The sequence below is a fragment of the Macaca thibetana genome, chromosome 9, assembly GCF_024542745.1.
Source record: "Macaca thibetana thibetana isolate TM-01 chromosome 9, ASM2454274v1, whole genome shotgun sequence".
In the NCBI taxonomy this organism is placed as follows: Eukaryota; Metazoa; Chordata; class Mammalia; order Primates; family Cercopithecidae; genus Macaca; species Macaca thibetana.
Window position 1 is genome coordinate 78,135,949 of NC_065586.1, and position 20,433 is coordinate 78,156,381.

General features: G+C 31.8%; 1 protein-coding gene and 1 non-coding gene across 2 annotated transcripts in view; one reads left to right on the forward strand and one right to left on the reverse strand.

The window, feature by feature from the left end:
* The window catches only part of PCDH15 (protocadherin related 15), a 1,784,920-nt gene that overhangs the window by 51,770 nt on the left and 1,712,717 nt on the right, over positions 1-20,433 (forward strand). The gene's annotated exons all lie outside the window — the stretch shown is intronic.
* Positions 1,244-1,347, reverse strand: LOC126963501 (small nucleolar RNA U13). Its single transcript, XR_007729130.1, has one exon. It is a non-coding gene; the product is annotated as a small nucleolar RNA U13 (small nucleolar RNA).

The window sequence follows — 20,433 nt, forward strand, 5'->3', positions numbered from 1 at the left end:
GGAGAATTGTGGACAAAGTGATTTGTCGCCTTATTACCTCTTCAAAGGAGGATGTGTTGTCCCAGCATTAAGGAGTGCTTTCTACAAACATTCTTTCTCTCTCAGCAACACCACTGTCTCCACCATTCCCTCTCAGAGATTTCAACTAGCATCAGACAGCTGCCTTCTCAAAGTTACCCCTCCCAAGATCCTGCATGCAGTGACAGATGCAGCGAGGGCATGGCTTTAAGACCTGGCTATCTTTGCTCAGTGATGAATAATGTGAGATTTTTTTTTTTTTATCTCCAGAGCATCCCTAGTGATCAAGGCCCTGTGCAGATGACTCAAAAAATTACATTTTCTGTTCCAACTTCTAAGCGTGGAATCCTTGAATGACAATAGCGTTAGTAACTGGCATTAAACTAACTATATTTCATTAGATACTTGACATCCTCTTTTGGATGTCCCGATAACATGTCCAATTAGCTTGTTCAAAACCAAACTCATAATTCTGTTCTTTTAAACCAGGGTTTTGTTTGGTTTGGTTTATATGTATTTATTTTTATTTGTTTATATTCTCCAATTTTGTATTTTGGTAAAAATACACATAATGTAATTATCACTAATTACATTTATATTATTGTTCAGTCATCATTATTGTCCATCCCCAGAACTCTTACAATCTTTAAAACTGAAAAATTTTCCCTCCCTTTGCCCCTGGCAACCGTTATTTCACTGTCTGTTCTGAGGATTTTGACTACACTGAGTACCTCATATAAGTAGAATAATAGAGTATTTGCCTTTCTGTGACTGCCTTATTTTACTTGATAGAACACCCTCAAGGTTCACACATGTAGCATATATTAGAATTTCCTCCCTTCTTAAGGTTGAATAATATTTTATTGCATACAAAAACCACATTTTGCTTATCCATTCTACTGTTGGTAGACTCTTGAGTTGCTTCTAAATTTTAGCTATTATTAGTAATGCTGTTAACAACATAGGTATAAAAATACATATTTAAGAAACTATTGGGTACATACCTGGAAATGGAATTGCAGAATCATATGGTAATTTCACGTTGAATTTTTGAGGATTCACCATACTATTTTTCACAACAGTTTCACCATTTTATGTTTATTCCCACTAACAGTGCACAAGGGTTTTATGTTCTTTACATTCTTGCCAAATCATTATTTTCTGATTTATTTTGATAAATACCATCCTAAATGGGTATGAGCTGGTATCTCATTTTTTTTTTTTATGTCTGATGGGTAATATGCTGATGTGGTAACAAGGTTTGAGGGTGGCACATCTTGCACCTGCATTTGAACACCCAGTCATCACGCTTATGAACTACAAAATAATCTCATTGTAGTTTTTATTTGCATTTTCCTAATGATTAGTGATGTTAAGCATGTTTTCAAGTGTTTATTTGCCATTTGTATATCTTCTTTGGATAAATGTCTATCAAATGTTTTGACCATTTTTGAATCAGGTTGCTTGTTTTTTGTTATTGAGCTTTAGGAGTCCTCTGAATATTCTGAATATTAATCCCTTACTAGATATACATTCTGCAAATATTTTCTTCCATTAGGTAAATTGCCTTTTACTCTAGTGATAATTTTCTTTTGAGGCGTGCATTTCTACTTCTTCTTCTTTTTTTTTTTTTTTACTTTTTATTAAGCTCATTTGCCTCTTTTTAATTTTGTTGTGTGAACATCAGGTGTCTTATTATTGCCAAATATGAAGTATTAAAACTTATCTTTCTTGTAAGAGTTTATAGTTTTAGGTCTTCTATTTAGGTCATGGATCCATTTTGACTAAATTTTTGTATATGGTGTTAAGAATCCAACTTTATTAGTTTGCATATGGATAGCTCATTTTCCCTGCAACATTTATTGAAAATATTGCCTTTTCCCCATTGAATACTCTTGACACCATAATTTAAAATCATTTGACCATATATGTGAGACTTTACTTCCAGGCAACCTTTCCTATTACACTGGTCCATATGTCTGTCTTCATGCCAGTACCACAATGTTTTGATTACTGTAGCTTTATAGTAAGTTTGGAAATCAGGAGTCTGAGTGTTCTAGCTTATTCTTTTCCAGGATCAATTTAGCTATTTGGAGTCCTTTGAGATTCCATATGAATTTTAGGATGAGTTTTTTTGTATTTCTGCTTTAAGACATCATTGGGATTTGGATAGGCATTGCATTTTCTGTAGATTTGCTGTGAATCTGTGGTGTTGACATTATAACAATGTTAAGTCTTCCAATCATGAACATGCAATGCCTTTCCATTCATTTTTATATTCTTTAATTTCTTTTGGAATGTTTTGTAGCTTTTATAGGACAGATCATTTATTTTCTTGGTTAAATAAAAAGTATTTTATCTTTATGATGCTATTGCAAATTAAATTATTTTATTAATTTTGTTTTTGGATTATTCTTTGTTGTTGTGTAGATATGTACTTGATTTTATGTGGTGACCCAATTTATTGGTTTTGCTATTTTTAGTGGAATCTTTATCATTTTCTGTAAATAAGATTATATTATCTGTAAACAAAGATAATTTGACTTCTTCTTTTCCAATTTTTTGCCTTTTATTTTACTTTTTCTTACATATTTTTTTTTGGCCAGATCTTTTAGTACTATATTAAATAGTAGTAAGCTCAGGCATCCTTGCCTTGTTGCTTATCATAGAGGGAAAACTCTAAGTTTTTCACGATTGACTATGATGTTTTATATGGGACTTTTACAAATGAAATTTTATTAGGTTAAGGTGGTTTCCTTATATTTCTACTTTGTTTTTTTTTTTTTTTTTTTTAATCATGAAAGGGTGTAAAATTTTGCCAAATGCTAGTTATGCATCAATTGAGATAACCATGTGATTCTTACCCTTCATTGTTAATATGGTATATTACATTTGACAATTTTTGTATGTTGAAATATCTTTGATTTCCATTAGTATTAATAAATCTCTTTTGCTCATGGTCTATAGTAATTTTAATCTGCTGCTTATTAGCTTGTTTTGCTAGTAATTTTTTGAGAATTTTTGCATCAGTGTTTACAAAGGATACGTCTATGGTATTAGGGTAATGCTGTCTTACAGAATGAGTTTTGGAAATGTTCCCTTATGACAGCATTTTTGGAAAAGTTTGAAAAAGATCGATGCTAGCTCTTTAAATGTTTTATGGAATTCACTGGTGATGCCATCAGGTCCAGGGCTTTTGATGTCGGGAGATATTTTATTACTGATTCAATCTCTTACTAGTTATCAGTCTATTTACATTTTTATTTTATCATTATTTAGTCTTGATAAGTTTTGTATCTCTAGGAATTATTCCATTTCATATGTTATCAGATTTCTAAGCACAGTTTTTAATAGTACTTTCTTATAGTCATTTTTATTTCTGTAGAATTGATAGCAAAGTCACCATTTTCATTTCTCAGTTTAGTAATTTGAGTCTTCTCTCTTTTTCTCTTAGTCCGTCTAGTCAAAAGTTTACTAATGTTGTTGATCTTTTCAAACAACCAGCTTTTGGTTTCATTGTTTTTCTGTCATCTATTTTGTCTATCTCTGCTCTAGTCTTTATTATCTCCTTTCTTCTACTTGCCTTCAGTTTGTTTTTCTGGTTTAAGTTGTAAAGTGGTTGATTTGAGATCTTTTTCTAAATTAAAAGAAAATATTTCTTACTTTTTAATGTAAGCATTTATACCTATACATTTCTCTCTTAGCACTGCATTTTCTCTGCCTCATAAATTTTGGCATGTGGTGTTTTAGATTTCATTTATCGCTAAATACTTGTACATTTCCCCTGTTATTTCTTCTTTGATCAATTGGTAATTTAGAAATATATGTTTAATTTCCACAAATTTTTTGATTTTTCCACTTTTTCTTTTGTTACTAATTTCTAACTTAATTTTGTTGTCGTTAGTAAAGATATTTCGTATGATATCTTTTAAACCTATTGAGATGTAATTTGTGGCCTAACACATAATCCATCCTGGAAAAGGTTCCATGTGCACTGGAGAAGAATGCATATTCTGTTGTGGGGTAGAATATTCTGTAAATATCTCTTACATCTTGTTGGTTTATTGTGTTTTTTAAGCCCTCTGTTGTTATTTATTTCTTTACTTATCTTCTGATTGTTTTATCCATTAATAAGGGTAGATTTTGAAGTCTTCAATTATTATTGTAGAACCATTTATTTTTCCTTCAATTATATCGAACTTTCCTTCTAATGGTCTGTTATGTACATGTCGATATTTGTTATAGCTTCTTGGAATATTGAACCTTTTATTAATAATGTCCTCTTTTGCTTCTTGTAACCTTTTAACAGTTATTTAAAGTCTATTTTATCTGGTATTAGTATAACCACCCCAGTACTCTTATGGTTACTGTTTACATGGCGTGTCTTTTTCTATCCTTTCACTTTCAGTCTGTTTGTGTATTCAGATACAGAGTGAGTCTCTTTTAGACAGTATATAGTTGGATCATGGCCATCATCCATGCTGCCAGTATCAGTCTTTTGTTTGAAGGGCTTTGCCATTTAAAATTAAAGTAATTGTTAATAAGAAGATAACTATACCTGTCATTTTGTTATTTATTTTCTAGATGCCATGTAGCTTTTATATGAATTTCTTGTATTGCTGTCTTTTTTAGTATTGAATTTATATTTTGTAGTGAAAATTTAAATTCCTTTCATATGTGTTTTAATGTATATTCTATAATTATTTTCTTTGAGGGTATCATGAGTATTAACAGTCAACACTCTAAAATTATAATACTCTAATTTGAATGTATATTAGCTAAAGTTCAATAATATACAAAAACTCAGCTCCTATAACATCTTCAGTCACATTTTTTTCAGTTATTAATGTGACAAAATTATGTCTGTATACATTGTGCATTCAAAAACATAAAGTAATAATTTTTAATACATTAGTATTCTCCATTATGTGGAAAACAAAATGTAGAAGTACAAACTAAATTTATAATAATGGGAACTTTAATAATTGTTTAATATATTGGTCTCTTAAAGTATGTGGAAAAGATAAACTGAAGTTACAAACCAATGTTACAATAACACCAGCTTTTATATTGTCCATGCATTTACCTTTACTGAGATACTTATTCATATAGCTTTGAGTTACTATCTAATGTCCTTTTATTTTAAGCTGCAGGGTTTCCTTGAGCATTTATAGCAGTTAATGAACTACCTTAGTTTATGTATGAGAATAGTTTATATATTCTCTGGGGGATAGGTTATGGAATTTTCATTCAGTTGTAACTTTCAGCTCCTGAATTTTTGCTGTTCATTTTTAGCCTTTCTATCTCTATTGATATTTTCATTTTGTTCATCCATTGTTTGCTTGACTTTCTCTATGTCTTCCTTTAGTTTGTTGGACATCATTATAACGGTTATTTTAAAGTATTTATCTAGTAGATCCACCATCAGATCTTTCTCGGTGACTTTATTTTGCTTTATCTGTTTTCTTTAAATGAATCATACTTTCTTGTTCCTGTGTGTGCCTTGTGATGATTTGTTGAAAACTGGACATCTGAATTTAATTAAATGGTAAATCTTGAAATCAGAATTTCTCCCTTCCCTAGGGCTTGCTGCTTTCGTTATTATTTTGTTTATATTGCTGCAGACTGTGTCTGTGCTGAAGATCAGCCTGAGTTGTAAACTTAAAGTCTTTTATTAGTATTTTATGAACCTGCACCATTTCTTGATGATACACTGAAACTTTCTAATTTCCCTCATGTTTGCAGTTGCTCTGGAAATATACTATTCTTCAGTATTGATTCTCAAAGGGGTAAAGGAAAAATGGAGGGGGGCGGGAAACAGCCTTTTAAGTTTCTTGGAAGTCACATTAGCCAGCAAGAGTGGGTTTTAGAACAGAAGGGAGTGCAACAACAATGGTTACCACCTCTTCGTCTCTTCCATTGTGCTCAGAAGCAACAATCAACCATCAGAGCACAGATCCTTGATAACTGAAGGGTGTGGTCATTTTTGCTCATGGTAGTTTTTGCAAGCTAGAGGCAAGCTGCAGCAGAAATACTTGCAAAGCTCCCTGTCTTGGGATTAGGGGTGGGGATGGATAACTGCTCGTGAGCTAACAGCTGAAATTAACTAAAATTTATTATCCGCACTTTCTCCTGGAAGTTGTAAGTTTCACTAAATTCAAGAATTCCAAAATAGCTGTATCAGAGAGATTTTGCCAGTGTAATTATTACTTATGTGTAAAGAGATTTCCAGTGCTTGCTTTTCCATCATCTTCCCAGAATTCTCTAAACCAGACTCTTTCACAATGTTTCCATGAATGACATCACTGGGTATCCTGTTATGTAAACCAAAATTTATACATCCTTCTCTTTATCCCACACGTATCATTTCTCACAAAGTTATTTCAATTTTAACTTCTAAATATCACATAAATAGTTAATTACTATTGCTTGGGTGCCTGCATACTCCTGAGCACTGATTTCATATCTTTTAATTACATATCTCAGCAAGGGCTTAGTATGCTCAGGTATGCCATGTGGACACTGGAGTTTATAGAAGTATGACACATTTCTCAACTAAGTGACAAAGCTGGGTTTTCAATACAGGTCAATTCGATTCTACACATTTTACTAAACATGATGCCTCACATTTATTTTCTGGAAAATGGCTTTCAGATTAGGCTAAACAAAAGTTTTAAAACTATTATGAATAAATATTTTAAAAATAATATATACAATATTTATATCGAATACATAGTTTCTAACATTTCAAAACTATTTTAATTCATCCTTATAATAACTGTATAAAATAGCTAATCTTATTCAATTTCACTTTTGAACAGTGTATAAATCAGTAAATAAGGGACAACAATCGTATACTAGTATAAATTTCCAGCTAAACTGAAGTTTCCTGTTCTTCAGTGCTTTGTTATAATGTCCTCTTGGAACAGTAAGCCCTTATAATGCTGACAAAATCATGAATTATTAAAATAAATTCACAAATGTTGCTACTCTTGAGAAAACATGTACAGACAGAGCACTGAAAATATGACAGAAAATCAAAGGATGTCTGTGGTTAATGTGTTATAATATTAAATAAAAAGCACAACTGTAGAAGCTTTGTCAATTAATGACTATTAATAAAAGTATCCTGACTTGCCTCCCAGACTAAAAAATCATAAAATGACATTTAATATTTTAATTGAAAAATTAATCTTAAACTGGGGCAGTCTCTATTACTAGCAAATGCTATGACTGTAATAATATTGGGTAATTTTCTTATTTTACTAACCATGCTACTTTCTTTTTTCTATTTTCTCCAAAATGAATCCAAATTCAAGAAATTTGATAAGTGTCAAATTTATCAAATTGGAAAAACAGGCTGCTCTCCTCTTTCCACAAGTTTGCTATGGTATTTCCTTGAAATAATTGGTTTTAAAATGTACCAGGTAAGATGTCTGTCTTAAGACAAACATGTGGTACTCTCTTCATGTAATTTATTTATGTACTAAGTGGATTAAGAGGCATGTTTGGGAACAGGACATCTTATCAGCAGCCTTCAAATAATTCTATTTCAGAATTGTACTCTTTCGAAGACTATAATTAAGACACCTGAAGAAATACTATCATTCATAAAAAATCTTTCTTGTCCTATCATGTTTAAAAGTTTAAATACAGACAACTTTTGGACAAATACATTCTGGCTATTCCTGCTAATTCTTAAGCACTTATGATGACAAAGTTTTGTTTGGTGTGATAGTAGAAAAACAGACTGATTTTTCCTAAAAATCCAACGGTTTCACATTAATCTGATTTTGAAAACTGTAGCCTGTATGTTTCTAACCTGGGTATAATAAAATAAGTTTATATAAAATGTTTAATGATGTGAAAAGTTATTTACTTCCCAGTTTTCAAAGGTCATTTTAGACATGTACTTTTACCTGAATTTCTTTCTAAAGATTAATTTCTTAACCTTTGTTTTGTGAAAGTATTTTTCAGGTTACTCCCTAGGTAACACCTGAGTTATTTTTAAAATATATATTCTCTCTTGTTTCCAGAACATTTCTAAATAACCTTTCCAGATTATCTTAAATGAATTACTGAATTTGTTTTAAAAATAATTTTCACCAAAGAAGGCATATTTCTTAATACTTAAAACAAAACTGTGAAATTGGACTTGTATTTATGAAATTTTTGCAACAAAATTACTCTTTATTTTCCTACATTTCCCTTATTCATATGTTAGCATTTATATTTACATGTTAGTCTTTATCTATTAATAACCCAAAAATCTAACATCATTGACTACAAAGGGTATATTAATGGCACTGGAATTCAGCTGGCCAATATGTCACAGGACTTGAAGCTGGAAATGTGAGTAATAAATACAATGTCAACAAAAGGGAAAGTTTGAAGATCATTGATATTATATGGTGACATTACTCTTTTCCATTACTGCATTGATGTACAGATGACAATCCACTGCGTTTTGGTAAGTGGTGAAGGTTTTAGTGCTTTCAAAATGCTTTCTTTTGGATATATGCTGTCATAATCATCTGGGATTTCCTAGGTTTCAGTATAGAATTATGGGTCAGAATTTCTCAGTGTGTTACTCAGGAATATATTTTTTAAAGCTCCACAGATAATTTTAATTCACTATCAGTTAAGGCTATCACTGTTAGACAACCAAGACAGAAGGAAAATAACCAGATTCATTGATGTGCCAATGTATGAAGGACGTTATTGGGTGTGATAAGTCCATTCACAATGTTGGAAAAAACATCAAGCATTCCAAGTCTAAAAATTACTGGATTGTAAAATATTGTGCATATTAAGTGCTGCTTTGTGTCCTGGCCATTTTCCTGCATTTTTTTTTTCCTTCATTATATCCTCTATTGGCTGAGGGGAAAAACACTATAAATTTTTTCCTGTACCTAAGAGTCTATCCCAATAACCTAAATTATTACAGAGATTTAATTCAGATTTCTAAATGTAGCAGGCCATTTTACAAATGATAGGACATGTTTGTTTGTAAACATTTGAAGGAGGAGAGTAGAAAGTTCACATGAATCTCTTTCAATGTAACTCTTAAATTCATTGGAAAATGGTTTGTCCTTAATGGCCAACAGAGTTCTATGAGTCTGGTAGTATAATCAGTGCCTGTTTTATAGTTTCCTTATGGTGGCATTTGGAGACCTTTTTAGTGATAATTGGAGAGTGCAATGTTTGTAAGAGTCTTTTGGTACTTTGAAATATAAAAGAGAACTGTACAGAAGATAAGAGGAAAACATTTTTCTTTATTAGGAAAATTATATCATTACTGAAGAAAGCTGTGTTGGGAGGATATGTACACTTTCACATCTATCTACATGTGTAAGACTGAATTCTGCTGGCAGAAATTTTGGTTCAGTTAACTGTCTATGAAAAAAAAATTCCACACTAGGATTTTTTTCTGTGAGAATTATTTGTATTGCATTAACATGGAACACAATTTTTCATTTTAATGTCAGTGGTTCACTTTAAAACTAGTAAAAACAAACCTATTAACTACCTTTACTTGTGATAAGGTAAATAATGCTCTGATACTATTCTCCATAACATAGTTTTTATTCATTTCTCACATATGAAATGCTAATATTCCGCAGCTAGGCTTATAGTGCTTGTCATTTATAATGGCCACATATGATTTGCTTTTGAAAATAGTTTATCATTGTCTCTACATATTATCCTTCTTTAAAAATAAAATTCTACTACACTGTATTTTGATTATATTCTGTATTTTGATTATATTAATGTAATAAAAGTTGTTATACAACACTTCTTTTCAAAATTTAAAAAGCTATTATTCAATGTGAAGTTTGAATAATTATAGGAAATTATTTATTATTAATTTAGAATAATAATAGGCCCATTGACTATACTGGTATACATTTGATTCTATTTGGGATGTGGTATTTGTCCTACTTGATCATCTGTGATGTGCCTTACAAAGTGCTGTGTGAGATGTAAAGTGGAAGTATAGGGCCATAATCAGGAGTGAAATACAGTTATAACACTTGCAAGCTTACAAGAAATCTATGGTTATAGAGTCTGGACAGAGAGTTGGCACTGGGAGGTGACATAAGGGATAATTCTAGGGAACTGTTAATGCTTTTATTTCTTTACCTGTGTGGGGGTTACACAAGTGTTTTCACTTTGTGATGGTTTGTTTATACCAATAATTTTTTTAATGTATCTGTACATGTATTACACTTCAATTAAAATGTTAACAACAAAAATAACAAATACCTTATAGCAATACTAAAAGACTATTTCTATTCAAGTTAGGTAAAATGGAGAGAAAAACATTTCAGGAATCTGTGAGGGAGAAATTCTGAGTATAGAAACTCATGATATTACTAGGTCATTTGAGTTATATTCTAAGTAATTTTAACAACTTTAAAACAAATTTATGGCAATAGTAGATAATGTTATGTATAGTGTTTGGTTTAAAAATTGTATAAAGCTAATAAATAAATACTTTTGTAATGCACACTAATTGTATGCATAGGCATTATGCATTATTTTTATAAATAAAATACTCTGCAGTTGTTTTAAAACAATTCCCTGTGGATTATTTTCATATAAAATAAAAATTAGATGTAAAATGAGTTCTTTGATTTAATGCAGTTTTGTGCAGGATCTTGTTCAGCAGCTCAAGCACTCTGAAGGTCTTGGATAGAAGTTGTAGCTGAACACCTGTAGACATGAAGGCAAACCAAACCCACACCCATCATGTGAGTCAATTCCAATCGAGACAAATTATGTCTTCTTTAAAAATGGGATGATCACAATATCATCAACTTGTCCCTAGGAAAGTGATTGATCCTCTCAAACTATAGTGTCAGCTGAAAAGTCCAGCATTTGTCTCCATGGCTGTCAGAGTAGATAATCAGCAGTGGCTGTAAAGAAATCAGCCTTGGTGAACAGAAGCCCATGCTATGGAGTCTGGATTAGCCTCCATCTCTGCTACCAGAGTCTCTTCACTGAGGCATCTATTATGCCAGCACTGGGCTAACTAATGACAGAGGTTGGCAGATGTCAGTTGGCTTAGTCATTTTATCTACTTGGTTGTCTATGGTGAATATTATTTAGTTAGCATTAACATGAGGTTCAAGAGTCTTCATAACTTGTTGATATTTCTGTAAGTCCATCAAATAGGTTTTCCCCAATGCTGTTTCTCTCCAGTTTAATCTCTGTATACCCAGACCGCTGAGTAAACCTCCAAACTCTTTACTACTTTATATGTCAGTATATTTTCTTATCTTGTTTCTTTCTTCTTTTCAGAAAATGTGATTGAAGTAGTTAGTGTCCATGGGGAAAATTTTTCTGATTTCTGTCCTTCGGGATCACTACTGATTTGGCTTTTAGACAACAGCAATCCTTCATTACTCTGAACCCCATATTAAGCAAACCCATCTATTAAGCTAGCTGGACCTTTTTTCACCTCCATTACTTGGTCATAATAACCCTAATGAACGAAAGCCTGAGCTGAGGCAAAAGCCACAGTAAAAGAATAAGGGATGACAAGGGGGCTATCATCTCATGCAGCTTATTTGTGTTCTCTGATTCTACTTCTGTCTAATCTTGAATTCATTACTTCTGGCTTATAATGGCAGGCCTACATTTAACTTGTTGACTTTGACCAAATCCAATTTATGGTAACCAGTTCTGATCACATAGCCTAATATCACAACATTTTCCAGAAAAGCAAAAATTAGTCAATAGTCTAAAACAAACGCTACACGTCTAATAGTCTTATTATATTATGAAAATATGATAAAATAAGTTTACAGATCAATCTACTTATGGGTATCCACTCAATCAACTGACAAATGTTTTAGCAAATCAAATGAAAGATGAATAAAAATATATTGCAACTAGTTTTGTATTTTAGTGCTATATATTGCAGATATAAGACATTAAAAGATAAGTTTGGCTATATTAAAACTGATACAATTGTGAACAGGAATGCTAAAGAATGTGTTTGCACAAAATGTAAGCAGCAGAGAGATAGTCACTGGAATATACACAGAACTCATAAAAATCAATAAGGTGCAGAAACCTTCCCTCTGCCAGTTGGTCAAACAGTACGAAAACACATTCAGTAAAGAGCAAATACACAAATACACATGATAAATAAATTGTGGTTGAATACTCAACTTTGCTAGCTGTTAAGGAAAATACATTGTAAATAACTTTTTTTGTTGTGTTTTGTTTTTGACACACAGTCTCCCAGGATAGAGTGCAGTGGTGCGATCTAGGCTCACTTCATAATTTGCCTCCTCCACATAACCATTGCCCATTATCTGTGAAGGATACCCTTATAAATGCCGGATTAAATGAAGTTTTAAGTATTGGAGAAGCAGAAGAACTTTGAGAGAAAATAAAAAGGCTTTCTTATATTGAAAGAACTGGGTGATATAATTGAAATTAGAAGTTAGCAGCTTTAAGGCTCAGCTCTACTGATAAGCTTTATGAACGAGGGAAAATTATATAATTGAAGAGCCCGTCTTCTCATCTTCTTTGAAGATAGGGATAAGTTGATTTATCTTTTCTGATCATTGTGAGGATTAAGTGGATTTGAAACACTCAGCATAATTTCTTAAAATAGTAGTTACTAGTATTAATTTTAATTAGTTTAGAAATATCTTCTGTGATCCCAAAGATTATTTTAATGTATCATTTTAAAATGTCTTCAAAACAGAAAATTACTTTATTAATTATAGAAATACTGATTTTCTCCAAATAGTAGGGCACAGGTAATTGATATCTTCTAATTAACTTTTCTGGACTTTCCCAAACCCATAAACCCTTTTCAGGGGTAAAACATGAGACAAATTATCAGTTTAGAGGCATGCTGTGTTATACCTGGCCAGTAAGCCTTACAACTGTCTATATCATCAAAAATAAGAATCCCAAGAAGAGCTTAAGGACATACAACAACTAAATTTTAAGTGGTATTTTGGATGAAATACTAGAACATAAAAGGACATTAAGTAAAAAGTAAGGAAATCAAAATTAACTATGGACTTTAGTTAATATAGTTGCCCCTCATTTTACACAGGATTTGTTTGCAGGACCACCTGCACTAATACCCAAATCCACGTAAACTGAAGTCCTGCAGACAGTCCTTCAGAAGCAATGTGTGGGAATATTCGGCCCTCCCATATGTGTGGGTTTTGCATCCCACAGACAGTGTATTTTTGATCTGTGTTTGATTGAAAAATGTCTTCATGGGAGTGACCCTACACAGTCCTAACTCAAGTTGTTCAAAGTTCAACTGTAATAATATCAATATTGGTTCATTAATTGTAATAATTGTACCTCACTAAGGGAAGATGTTAATGACAGGGGAAACTGAGCAGAAAAGAATATGAGATCTCTGTACTTTATGCTCAAGTTGTCTGTAAATCTTAAACTGTCTGTTAATATAGTCTATTACAGTAGTCTATTAACAAATTAAAAAAAAAACTTTCTAGACTATTTTTACACATCTTATCATCTATTTTTCCATACCTTCAAAAACGAAGAAAAATACAGTTATGTCTAAAGATTGATAAATTGAGACTGAAAAATGTTGCAGCTTCCTAATGCAAATTTGACACTGGAGAATGTATGCCAGTCTTCCTGAATATTGCTTCAGAATTATTAGATCACTGGTTTTGAACAGGAATTGAGAAAGTTCTTTGGGCTGGACTGAGATAGTTGGAACAAGCACAGATTTTACATATCTTTTGTTATGGACATAAACATTTTCCTGAGTACAGAATACAACCTTTATTGTGATCCCCAGAAGAATTTAGGTAGTATTTTGTATGAACTACATGTTAAACCTTGGTTCCGGTTCTTCCTAGACACATTAAAAACTTATATTTAACATTTCCAAATTGAATCTATTTTCCAGTGCCTTTTATAGTCAGGTTCTTTAAGGATCTATAGATATCAACATCATCATTATCACCATAATCATCTTAATTATGCATAATTCATATAATTTTCACTTAGCTTATAATAGACTCTCAACTCCATACTCATCATATTGGTTAACTTACTTAATCCTATAATAGTCATGTAATGTAGTTAAAAGTTTTATCTCCATTTTAGAGACAAAAAAATTTAAGATACAAGATTTATGTTACTGATCCTTGTTCTCGCAGTTAATAAACAAGAGGACCACAATTCAGACTAAGAAAGTCAATTCAGTCTCCTTGCAACCTCTGTGTTAGATACTACAGAGGACAGAAATTGGAAGGAATGTGCTAAAATGACAATGAATGTTCATTAAAAATAGTGGTTTTAATGTTTTTATGATGAATACGTTTTGGGTTTAAATAATAAAAAACACTTTGTTCAGGGTTAGCAAACCATTTTAAAGCCTTTAGTGAGTTATAATGATGTATTTTAATTACTGGATTACATAGAAAGTTTATGTTTGATGAAAATTTAGAAATTACATTTACTCAGTATTTCAGCTATTTATGGAATGCTTCACATTTGCTATGCATACTTTGAGAATCAGAAATCCAGAGGTGAACCACACAAAATAACATGAATTTGGATTTCCTGTTTTTTTTTTTTTTTTTTTCCCCATTACCCTAGTGGTAGAAAAGAGTAAATGAAATTATGTTGCTGAAAGAATCTAACCATCACTTATTCTGTGGTCAATGTTTTTCTCTACTTAATTTACGAAATCAGCAATTTAAGAAAAATTGAGAGACAATTAAAACTTATAAAAACTTTCATGTGTACTATGTGTAATTCAATTAATGTATCTCACTTTGTTGTTTATCTTTTTGTTTTGTTTCTTTCCCTAATGGGCTTTTAATTAAATAACCAAAGTGATTGACGTAGTTCTTCACAAGATTACATGGATTAACATATTTAACTTTAAATTATTTCTAATTATTTCTGCATTTTAAGAAAACAAAATCACATTTAATGGGCAAAAAAGATTTGCTTACTTTTTTTCTTTTAGTCCATATATTTATAATAGTTTATAATAAAAGTCATGTTTTATAATACTTGTATCATGCATTAGTTAATATTTTCAAAGCATATTTTGAATTGGAATGCGTTCACTAAGTTTAAAAGAATGCATTCAAAACCATAATCATTTTCTCTACCAATAAAATGTCGACTGTAACAATTGTATATTTTTTCAAATTATGAAGTGCTAATTAACCACTAGTTCTAAAAGTGTTCTTAGCTTTTGATTTGGAACACAAAGATAGGAATTAAGGTTACAATTATAGCAAAATATTTATATTTATAATACAGCTTTATTTTTACCTCACATAGCACAGCTAGTACTAATACAATAATGTGGCTTTGGTTTTAACCCACAAGAAAATAATAGATTTTATAATTGCAAAAATACTGGCAGTACCTTTAAAATTTATTTAAAGATTGTACTTTCATTTGAGTTTCTATTTTAAGAAATTTTGAAAATCTGGTCACAATAATAAAGAATATGAAAACATTATCCTCAATCACATGGAATGTAGAAGTGAAATCTCCCAAATCTACTCCATTCTATGATTAGAAAAAATTAATATCATATTGTTATATTAAAGGAAGTTTGAAATTATTTTGAGTAATTCCAGAAGGCAATATTTTATTTGCTATTTTAAAGCATTTAAGCCTTCCTTAAGTAAGTGCTACGCAGTAACGGTGAAGAATAAAGATGTAAAAAAGTAATAAATAAATTTGCTGTGCAATTCAGTGTTTATGCATGTGGATACTTTTTATTTTTTCACTTGTCTTTTTAGTGAGAGTTTAGATGCATTATTTAAATAAGGATAACCTTCAGATATTGGAAGAATAAAGACAAAATAATGCTAAATTTTACACTTAGACAAGTAAAGTGGACATTTTACTACTGCTAAGAATTTTCAAATTAAAAGGACAAATTTAGCTCAAGTTCAACATTTATGAATAGCTTTTAAAGTCGCATTATACCTCTTTGATTTCACAATATGTACATGCTCATTATATGCAATTTGAAAACACTGAAAATTATAAATAATAATTAAAATCAACCGCAGTATAAGCTCTCAGACATTACTACAGTTATATTGATAATGTTTATTCTTAGAGTCTTTTCTCTATTCATATATCCTTTTATTATATCCACAAATTGAAGTTAATTTGTTTTGTAATCTACTTTACTCACATTTCAATATTGCCAACTTTTTTTGCGGAACACATCAAATATTTTTTACAAGCTGATTTCAAATGTTACATGTTTTTTCCTCAAATTGACAAATTACTACTTATAGAATAAATACATTTCTTTTTACCAGATTGAAAGATTATTTATACTTTCCTGCTATTGAAGAATATTGTAACATATTCTATATAACCTGTCTTAAAAGCCTTCACATAGAATGCGTGTCATTGTAAACTAGATTAGGTAACCATAAAATTGCTATTGTCAACGGTAACTGAAAAAATAAGGAATTAGCAGCTGAATTAAATTTAGCAGTGTGATTCAGTTTTATGAATTAAAAATCTTGAGGTGAAAACTACTACCTACTACAGATAGCTTCTATTTCATAATAGCCTTACAAGACAAAGAGGGAAATTTTGATATTTTACCCTACAATGACTCTAATGTTAGTGTAATAAGTAATGCTCTTATGTATTAACAATTACTGGTGGGTGGTGTACTGTGGTGTCTCAAATATTAAGTATGTGCTATTATTTTGTATTTCTTTGCTTCAGAAATAAGATTTGTGCCAGAATTTTTCTTCCCTTGAAGTATGACAAGACATTATAATTCAACATACTCCTCTAGAGAAAACAGAATAGAATACATTACAAAATATTTTGACTCAAATATTGGAAGAGAGTTCATCTGTCTTTTTATTATCATATTTACAAAACTGAACATCAGGGTATATATTTTGGAAGGGGCAATTGTTCTTGAAATGTATGAAGCAGATAAGATTACAGGGATGGCAAATATTTCCATGGAGTTATGGGTAACATTTTTCTTTTAAGCTGCTTTGTTCTTGTTTTATTCTTGAAATATACAGTGGATGTATATTTCTTCTTCATTGAGAACAGATTTAGTGAAACAATTAATTAAAGATTCTTTTTGCTGCCAATTTAAATATAGAGCAAAATATTTTGTCTTTTAAAAATGTGAAATAATAGTAAGTATATTTAAAATTAACATCTATAAATTTAGACACTTGGCAATACAATCGATACTTGCATCCAGTGTTCCAAGCTGTTCTGCACAGACCTTCATGCTCAAGGGCATGCTTGCATTACTGAGACTGTATTCTATAAGAGCACTGATTCCATACTCTGACTCATACTCCCAGGCAGTGTAGTCATTTTTAATGAAACCGCAAATCTCTTATTGTCCCTAGGATAAGTCATAATGATGATTGATTTTATGAAGAGAAAAGAATCCTAGCTTTCTATTAATATATCACTAACATCTCCTTAAATGAGAGATAACAGTGAGTTGCACCACCCATCATTTTTATAACACTAAAGTAGATGAATAAAGGATAGAAATATAAAACTTTGATTGGAAGAATACAATAGATAAGAAGATATGCATTTATTTGTGCAGTAATTTTCTTCTCCCCCTATTCTGTCATAAGTAGCAGACATTGAACAAGACATGAAGAGTAAGAAAAATAAAATAGACATGAATTTGTACATAGGAATATAATGGGCCAGGTCTCAAAGAGAAGATGGCTGAAAATACAAAATCATTGAGTCTTCGAGAAAGGAAAAAAATACAGAGTTCACTAAAATGCACGCATGTGCGCACACACACACCCCAGCACTCACAGAAACACATGCACGATGCATAGGATTTCCCACTATCTCCCCTCTAGTCTTTTCCCCTCTATTTACCGTACCAATTGACAATGATAGAGAACACAACAGTTGCCTTTGTTTCCCACTTTTGTCTCTACTGGCAACATTAGTGACAAAACAGGACCTAAGTCCCCTACTCAACCTGTATAGAGACTTAAGGCAGGAAACATGTTCTCTTCTTATGACAATTTCAAGTCATTAGGAGAAACATTGAAAAGTCAATGCATCAGCCAAAGACAACCGAATAACCGAAATTGAAAGACAAAGGAAAAGAAATAAAAGAACGGGAACTTCTACTTTTAGCCCACCTCACATATCAATCTTTCTTTCTCCCTGCCTCATTCTCTTTCCCTGTGCTGTTGGTGGTGTCGCACTTACTTACTACCTAAGATTCACCCGGCTAAGTGCATAACGCTGACACAGAACCTCGTTAAAAAGAAAATATACTGTGATGTTCAGTTGATGTATTCCCATCATCTTGGAGTTTTTAATTTTGTTTTACTGAATGTTGTAAGCAAACTCATATTATTTTGTTTTCTATAATAATTTTCACATATGTAAAGGGCTATAAGTAATCAATGTTAAATTACCTTTTAACTGAAAATGCATTGAACTTCTATTTATTGTTAATATTATTAGAGAATATATTTTAGTAATTTAAGCACAGAAAAACAGGAATATAAATAATTTGAACATTGCTGAGAGAAAAAAAAACCAAAAAAACTCTTCTTCCCTAATTAGATATGTCAATTCTTCAGCAGACTGAATTGTAGCTATGTTTGGTTATGTTTTAAAATGAAAACAAGATGATTCAAGTGTGTGTTATACAATATTATGTTAATATATTTTTATTTCATTTGTGGCTGCTTTGGTACTAATCTATTTCTAATACAATGTGTTAAACAGGTTACATAGTAAAATTATTCTTTTTTTTTGTTTTCTAAACCATCATCTTTTTAAAAAACATTTTATCTCTTTTACTCAAACCTTCCATTTTTAATGCTACTCTAACTTCAGCTGTTATTTTTCTATACATTCTTCAACACTTACTTCCTGATTTCTATCTTATTCAAAGACTTCACGGTTTCCTACTCTCTCTCCTCCTTTCACTTCCCGTGGTTCATTTTGTCTTACCTCCTGACCCTTAAAACTTTCTTTGCTGTGCAGAAAGTACTCATGGAAAAGACTTTCTATGTCCTCTTGCTAAAGTGTATGCTTTTTGAAGGTAGAGGGTTTTAAACTCGATTTCTGTTTTCCAGCTGACATTCAGCTTTATGCTGAATGTTACAGAATAAACGTGACCACAAGAACTGCCTCCTGAGTAATCTCCCTTTGAAGGTTCACTTATTTCTAATCCATTATTTGTGGATTATCTAGAGAGTGACCTTTCAGATTTATATTTCAGACTCAGTCATACTTAAGTTTATCCTTTAATAGCTCTGCATTGCTTTTCATATAGAACTCAAACTCCTTGGGATTGAAACAAGGTGTTTACAATATACCCTCAGGTGACCTCTTAGACATTTTCTTCTTGCCATTATGTCTGTTTGTTATATATTGCTGTGTAACAAACCACTCCCCAACTTTATGACATAAAATAACTATGACATAAAATACTGTTCATTGGGATCACATTTTTGTGTGTGTGTGTGTGTGTGTGTGTGTGTGTACATTAGGCATTTAGAGAGGGTTTGGCAGGAGCAGTTCATTTCTGCTCCATGATGACCAGAGTCTCAGGTAAGGTGTCTCAAATAGGTGGAGAAAGCTGAAATAATTCATGTCTCCCAGTCTAGCTTTCATCTGGATTTTTCATTGTTTTTCATGTGATCCTGGCCCTAGAATGACCAGAATGGCTTCTCAACTCACATGTCTGGCACCTAAACTGGAATGACTGGAATATCTAGGCCTCGTCAGCTCTCTCTTTCTTTCTCTGTTTCTGTCTCTCTCTCTGTCTCTCTCTCTCTCTCTCTCTCTCTCTCTCACACACACACACACACACACACCACCCCCCCCACCTCCCTGCCTCCCTGCATTGTTAGCCTGGGCTTCCTCACTGCATAGTGATATCAAGGTAGCAGGACTCCTCCTACACACAAGGTGACTGGCTTCCCTCAGAGTGAACATTTTTAAGAAAGCTGGATGACCTTGTAATGATTTTTATAGCCTGGCTTCAAAAATTCCATAATGCCACATCACCTGCCTTCTAGTGCTCAAAGAAATCGGTAAGGCCAGTCCATCTTTATAGTGAGGAAAATTAGGCTACTTATCTCAGTGGAAGAAGATCCATATTTGTGGTCATGTTTAATGTTTTGTTTGTTTGTTTTTCACTTGAGCCATACAGAACTGAAAAGAATTTGTGATTAACAGCACTCACCTTACTCACCTTGCTCTCTATGTGTTGCAGCCTTTATATAGACTATTGGTGCTGCCAAAGCTTTTCCCTCTCCTTTGTTAATCTGGATATCTCTGTCTCATCCTTCCTGACTCAGATCCAATAAGCGGTATCAGAACTATTACCTCTCTTTCACCTGAGTTACATATCCCTTTCTTTGG